The sequence below is a fragment of the Ambystoma mexicanum genome, chromosome 9, assembly GCF_040938575.1.
Source record: "Ambystoma mexicanum isolate Mex_15411 chromosome 9, UKY_AmexF1_1, whole genome shotgun sequence".
In the NCBI taxonomy this organism is placed as follows: Eukaryota; Metazoa; Chordata; class Amphibia; order Caudata; family Ambystomatidae; genus Ambystoma; species Ambystoma mexicanum.
The window spans coordinates 595,682,295-595,689,572 of record NC_090931.1 but is presented as its reverse complement, the minus strand read 5'-3'; positions in this window follow the sequence as shown (position 1 = coordinate 595,689,572).

Below are 7,278 nucleotides of genomic sequence, written 5' to 3'. Positions count from 1 at the left end.
ATTGGGTAACTTTATTACTCACGTGCCATTACTCCTTCCCACGCCGAACCCAGTGGGTATTCCGGCACCCTTTAGCAGCTCCGAACTTGTACCTGCAAGATAAAAGGACAGTTAGTGCGCATCGTGAAGCAGGCAACAAGCGCTTACTTACGTGCTTCCAGGCGCTTCTATTCCTCACAGGTGTTCCATCCTCAACTCACTTCAGCCCGTCATCCGCCATCGCCGGAACCCTGCAAAACAAGAGACATCATTACAAAAGACTTTTAAAGACATTTGAAATACTTGGAACTTACCGTTCGTGCAGTAAACGACGGACAGCAGTCCTCTGAGGTCAAGAGGCCTGCACCCTTATCCAGTGAAGAAACTGGTTACGGCACCCTGCCCCGAGGCAGATGGAGAGCTCGGCGTTCACTTACCTAAGACATCTTACTCTTCGAGTCAGACATACAGTGCACAGAGGTCCAGCCCAAAGAGCCAATCGTGTTACACATCACCTTTGAAGATACGGTATTCGCCCAGTCAAGACCGGCGCCTCTGCGGGAATCAGGTGAGCGTTACACGGAGGAAGTGGCCGGCAGTCCCGCAATATAAACACAACTGTTGTTGTCTCCTTTTGTCTCTTTCGGTCTTGGATAATGGACCTCAAACTCCTCCAATCTGCATAGGTTCGGACATGTTGGTGGGTTTGGATTCATTTTCTTTAGGGTGCACATAAACCCGATTTTCCATTTTAGCTCGGTCAGCTCTTCGATTCTGCAGTCTGTGGTCTAATTGCACCACCAGGTCGATGTATTCCGCACAGTCTCTTGGAGGATTAACCACTTGAGCCAAAACGTCTTTTAGCTCACCTCTCAATCCACGATGGAACAGTGTTGTTTTCTTGTCTTCGGGCCAACCAGTTTCCAACACCAATCTGTTGAAGGATGCGATATACGTTAACAGATCTTGGTTCCCTTGACCCAAAGACAAGAATTCATTGTCTAGTGCTTGGCCTTGGGTGTGCCGGGCAAACAACTTCTCCATATCTTGTTGAAACCTCTGAAAGTCCTGTAGAAGAGGGTCATCCTGATTAACTAGTGGTACCGACCAATCCGCAGCGCTGCCACTGAGATATGAAAGCACGAAAGCCACCTTCGATTGGTCGTTTGGAAAAGCTCCAGGCCTACATAGGAAATGAAGGCGGCACTGGTTCATGAAAACCGCATATCTTTTTGGGTCTCCAGCAAATCGTTCAGGTGGAGCCAAAGGTACGGCCCCCGGAAGAACCACCTGTACAGGACTGCTTGACTGAGCTGGGACTGATGATCCCATTCCTGGTAACGCTGTTTGACCACCTGCGACTGAAGTAATTGTCTGGCTAGTTCATCCATGCAATCTTTAGTCACAATCAGTTCTCTTCTTAGAGCATTTGTTTCTTGTCGAGCAGAGTGCACCTCGGCCCTGAGTTCCCCCAAAAGCTGGGCCAACTTGTCAGTCTCAGATGTTTCCATGACGCCCAGATAGAGGATTTTATGGAGGCTTTGTGTTCTATTACACTCACCTGTTCTCCACGGGGGCGTCGCACGAAGCTGAGCGATGAACGTCTGCGCGTGTCTTTCTCTGTCTCACTACTTCTCTCATGCTTGGGTGTTTCTCTAGAATTATTGAACGGAGATGTTACCCTGCTGCGTAGGATAGGCAAGACTCCCACCTCCCTTAACCTCCTACCGCTTCCCTTTGTGCTCATGTCTCACCTTAGGTGTTTTAATGGTGGACTCTCTGTCCTGCGTCTGAATGCAGGGGCGCTTTAATGTTCATAGGCGCTTTCACTGGATCTAGTTGCGTCACTGAGCCTGCGGCCTGTAGATGAATCTAGACCAGCTGTGACTCTGTAGGTAAGTCTTTGTACCAATTGGTTCTTGGTAACAGTTTTGCTTAATGTGTTCTTTTGTTGCCAAATTTTGCACTATTGTGCTTATTCCTTTGCAGGTGTGCTTTGGAGGTGCCAGATGAAGGAATGGACTCCTCACTGCGACGCTGCGCAGTATTAATGCAGGTGAGTGTTAGCGCGAGAGCGCGGCGTCGAGATGTATTTGAAAATGGGTTTTTTCTTTGCGTGACTAACCTGATGTTTCTTTTCCCTTTCTCTGCAGGTGCGGTGTGGCTCCGGAGCAGCGATCGGGTGAACCGCTTTGATGGTTCGATGGAATGCTGAGAAGACTGTCGCCTCCAGGTGAGTATTCGCTCTCCCTTCTTGTGTCTTTTTCTGCAGGTGCAGTGGTTCCCAGGAGCGGCAGAAGAGAAGGCCGTTCAGGTGGAGTTGGAGGACTGCTTCTCTCAGGTAAGGACATAACCGCTATTCTTCTGCTTGTTTTCTCTTTCCTTTTCTCCAACAGGTGCTGATGGTCCGTGGTTCCTGAGGTATGGCTGAAGTCCTGGTAAGCAGGAGCAGAGCAGACACGGTGAGCATTACGCTGCAGGAGTGCAGAATAATGCGAAACGTGTTCTGTTCTTTGGGTGTGGATTATATAGCCTTGGTCAAATAGTCCCAGGTAAAGTAGTCCCAAGCCCAGCCACACCCTGGAAACTAGACTGCATGGCTCAGTCCCTCCGGACTGGGCTATGTGTGCCTCCATGTTCACTGAATCCTCATTCACATGATCAAATGATATGAGCCTGGCGCCAAAGGTGCCAGGACTGGCTCCAGGAAGGCTTCTGAAAACGTTTTGGGGCCTTAACGGTCCCCATGGGAGCCTGCAACTGGGGAAGGCTGGTCTGACCCGGAAGTCTGGAGGCATGCATCATGACACAGGGCACAAGGGAATCCAAGTAGTCAAAAAAGGGGGAAGGGGACACATGTACGCAAAACCGGCACAGCCACTTTGAGTTAAAAGGCAGAGGACTAGTGGTCGGGTACCAGGGGGGAGCAAAGGGGGGATTCAGGGAGGGGACAACCCCAGGGGAGCGAGGGACAGACAATGGGGGTAAGGGAAGGGGGCAAGCGCAAGGGGGAACGAGGGAGAACAGGAAACCTAATGGGGGCATGCAAGAGGTTAAGTCACACAAGCAACGGGGAGCGAGTAGTAGGCATGGAGACCGGGTGGAAAAGGCAGGGGTTAGGTACCAGGGGAGGGGATGGGTGAGGAGGCGAGAGGGGGTGAGGAATAAGATAGGGTCCTGGAAGCTGGGCGCGGTGTATGAAGGGGTTGGGTAAAGGGAAAGCTTAGAGCACTTACACCTGGCCAACAGGGAGAAAAGGGGGGGCAGGCAACAGGGGCGAGAAGAAGTTTAACGATCCTGCACCTGGGAAAGTAGTAAAGTGGCATCGGCTCAAAGTAAAGCCGTCGCAGGAATGGGGAGTAACGGCGTCAGCTCCGCTTAGCGGATGCTGCTCGCCATCAAGTTGGGAGTTCATGCTAAATTAAAGTGGAAAAGTAACGGCATCAGTTCCGCACAACGGATGCTGCTCGCCAACAAGTGGGGAATGTAAAGGTGTGCTGCTCAGAGTAGAATATCCTGAAGCAATACTACCAAATTCGAGTAACGGAGCACCTGTAAGCTACCTCCTGCTTAATAAAGCAACTGCGGCCTATACATCCACAAACGTGTCAGTGTGTTATTTCAGATGGGGGGTTGGTAGAGGGCAGATGAGAGAGGAATGTATTGGGGGCTGCAGAAGTAACAAAGTCGCTGCAGAAGTAACAAAGTCGCTTCAGGACTCAGGTACCACAATGCAGGAGCCGGGATGGCACAGTGTGGGGAGTGGCGGCTAAGGGGAGGGCAATCTGCCCGAAATGCGAAGGGCAGTCCGCTCAGTTCAGGAGGCTGATCCCGGCCACAGGACAGAAGGGAAGGCAATCCCCCCATAAAGAGAAGGGCAGTCCACCCATTTCAGGATGCCGATCCCGACCCCAGGAAACAAGGAAGGAGAATCTGCCCATAATAAGGAGGGCGTCCGCCCAGTTAAGATAGGGCAATCTGCCCATGCAAAGGAGGGCAGTCTGCCCAGCTAAGCATGCTGATCCCAGCCGCATCGACAAAGAAGGGCACTCCGCCCACAGTGAAGAGGGCATTTTGCCCCATCGAGTTGGCAATCCCAGACCAGAGGGAAGAAAAGGGGCAACCCGCCCATATATGTGCAGGCAATTAGCGCAGGTGAACTTCATTGATGGCAATCCGCCGCTCTGGGTTGTCACGGCAGTCTGCGGTGCTGGGAGGAAGTTGGCAGATGTCCCCTCCAGGGTAGATGGCGGTACGCCACACTTAGATACCACGGCAGTCCGGCATGGCAGACAGACGGACACCACTGCAGGATACAATGGCAGTTCACTGTGACAAGAAGCAGCCCACATTAAGCCGCTTTACTTATTATTTATTTTATTGTGTTCCGCAGTACAAATGTACTTTTAACACATTACACAGTAAATATACATCAAACCAATGACACATAATATACCATACAAATACCATACCAAATTCTCATTTCATACAATTCACAATCTTAAAAATGTATTGTAGCATTCTTTAAAAATTCTAAAACGTGGATAGACATACTCAGTTAGTTACAATTTAGGATCCTCCTCCACAGCTCTTTGTCAGATGAGTACCTTCTTCCGGAAAAAGTTTGTATTCTCAAAATTTCCAAGTTGGGACACCGAACACATACATGCTTTAAAGTCTCGATCTCAGTTTTACAATAACGGCACAGTCTCTGGTCTCGGGGAATGTTAAGACATTGCCCCAGTACTTCATTGGTTGGGGCCAGGTTCAACCTGATTATTAGTAGTTGTGACCTGAAACTCTTCGAAAGGGTGTTTTTTCAAATAAGGAGCAAGTACATTGAAGCTTTTAGAAGTCCACACAAAGTGGTCCCCAAAACATTTAGCATCCACAATCATTAATCTCACATTTGACCAGATATGCCTGCACCATCTTAACTTAGCCACTTTTGGTGTGAGCCCCAATACTTAAAGTGAAATATCTGCCCATTGGAGCATAGATTCACAGATTAGGACCCACTTATTAAGAGCTCTACAACCGCCCTGTATCCTTACGAGGTTAAGTTCCTCCAAAACTGAGGCCATTGGGGGGTTCAAAATGTTTATGAAGATATGAAGAACTGGAATTTTGCCCAGTCCACCATAGTGTAGACAGGGAGTTGTCCCAGCTCAGACAAGATCCCTGCAAGGGGAACTGACTGTGGCAATTGCAAAAGACCTCTCCACAAAGCACCCTCTGGTTTTGGCCAGTCTATAAAGTGGCTCCTGGTTTGTGCCCCATAAATTAGTTTTGGGACCAGTTGCTGCTTATATAATTTCAATGCTGGCAAGAGTGAATACCTACCAGATTTTCCATCGAAAACTTTGAGTTTCACAAGTGCCCCGAGAAAGTTGGCCTTCAGATCTTCTTACACGACGGTGGCGTGCATGCGGGCCAAGTAAGGTCCGTCCCGACGGTTGGAATCAAAGGAAACGGAGGGTGGGGGGAGTGCAAAGAACACCCCTTACATCCCTTGCAGGTGGCAGATACCTCCAAAAGGGGTCATGCGACATGGAAAGAAAGGAACGAAAAGGAAAAGGCAAAGTAATTAGAAAGCAGGCAAGGACCCAGAAACCCCACCGTCCAAAAGAGATAATAGAACAGAGGAGGACGAGGATACAGGAAGAAAATGGAGAAGTGGAGACGGCTAAGGATCCTAGCAACGACCTAGAGCGAAAGGAGAAGGAAGTAAAAAGGTATAACAAGGGACAAGAATATGCTAGAGCAAAACAAAAAGAAGTGACACAGGAACGGATGGAGGAGGTGCACAAACAGTAGTATAAACGAGTGCAACCAAGGAGGAGAGATAATAATGTGTAAAGGGAAAACTGGAAAATAACAGAAGCAGAAGGATTTTCTGGAGTGAAGTGGCCAGATAAAGGGACCAGCACTAGAAAGGCAAAGGAGCCACATCTGCATAGCACCAGAAATAAAATGACATGGAAGTGGCACCAATACTGCGCACAAGGGGTCCACTCATAGGGAGAAGTAGTGACTGTCTATAGGAGGGTAGATTTTTCGTAAAAGTGGGCTTGACGGAACACTGGAGGTTGAAAGGAGTTCAGGGATTGGACCAGAGATTAGAAGAGGACGTTATTAGGGTGTTAGATCTCCAAGGCGGAAGATACCTGATCCTTCTAGCTGAAACAGAAAACAACAGATGGAGGACCCAAAGTAGGGTAAAAAAGGACTGTGATCACCGATGGAAGACCAAGAAGAATACCACGAAGACCTCCAGAGAATGGCAGACGAGAAACTGGAGCCGCACAATAACAGATGATGGTGAGAGGTGCGCAGTGGGTCCTAGAGCAAAACGACCAAGAATAGAGACCCGCTGCAACAACGAAAGGATGAGAGCTGTCCGATGGTAAGCAGGGGGGAGATGTTGTGGTCAAAAACATATACAGATGCCCTTAAGAGGAACGGCCTTACGAGCCCGGCAAAGACTGGGAGCACAAAGGAAGAAGGGAGGAAGTGGAGGGGCTCCTAGAGCCCGGGAAGAGAATTGGAAAGGAAAATAAAGAGAAGGTTCACACATATCGTGGCTCCTGGCAATTTCTATGCATGGGCATGGAACGTGATAGAATGATGAGAGTGTTGGTCATTCCGGTGTAAGACCCGACAAAACAGCCACCTCTAAGGTTCTGTAAAAGTAGATTCATAGACCAATCTCGGTTCTAAACTCTGATTAACTTCAGCACACAAGTCAAATCTTGGTTATACACAACAACCTTACATTGGTAGTATTCCTCTTACTCACCCATCAACAATGTATTGAAAATGTCTCATTGTGCGTGTTCCAAAAGGGATGAGAGTACATGTATCAATTTGTTCCCATTTTGTAATGTGATAACCTTTCACTTTATTTGCAATTTTTGTTATACTTTTTTTCTTCTTTTTTTGCAAAATAATAAAATATATTTAACTCAAAAAGAAGAGAGTCATGGAAATGCAGAGACTCAGGGAACGAGAATTCAACATCTGCCTGTCTGCTACCGTCTACTCAATTTAAAAAGGGTGAGGGTAAAGCTAGCTAATGAAAGCAAAGGGCATGACTTGCAAGGCAGCTCTCTATGAAAAGTGTTCAAAGTGCTGCGAAAACCATCCATTTGGGAAAGGGTGAAGGTTAGTTGCATTGGCTTATACAAAAAGGGTGCGTTGAATGATCCTCAATATGATGGACAGGACACAACTGAGAAAACCAACAGCCTCCAAGGCCGAGAAGTATCAAATATGATATGACACTATTTATATCGTGCC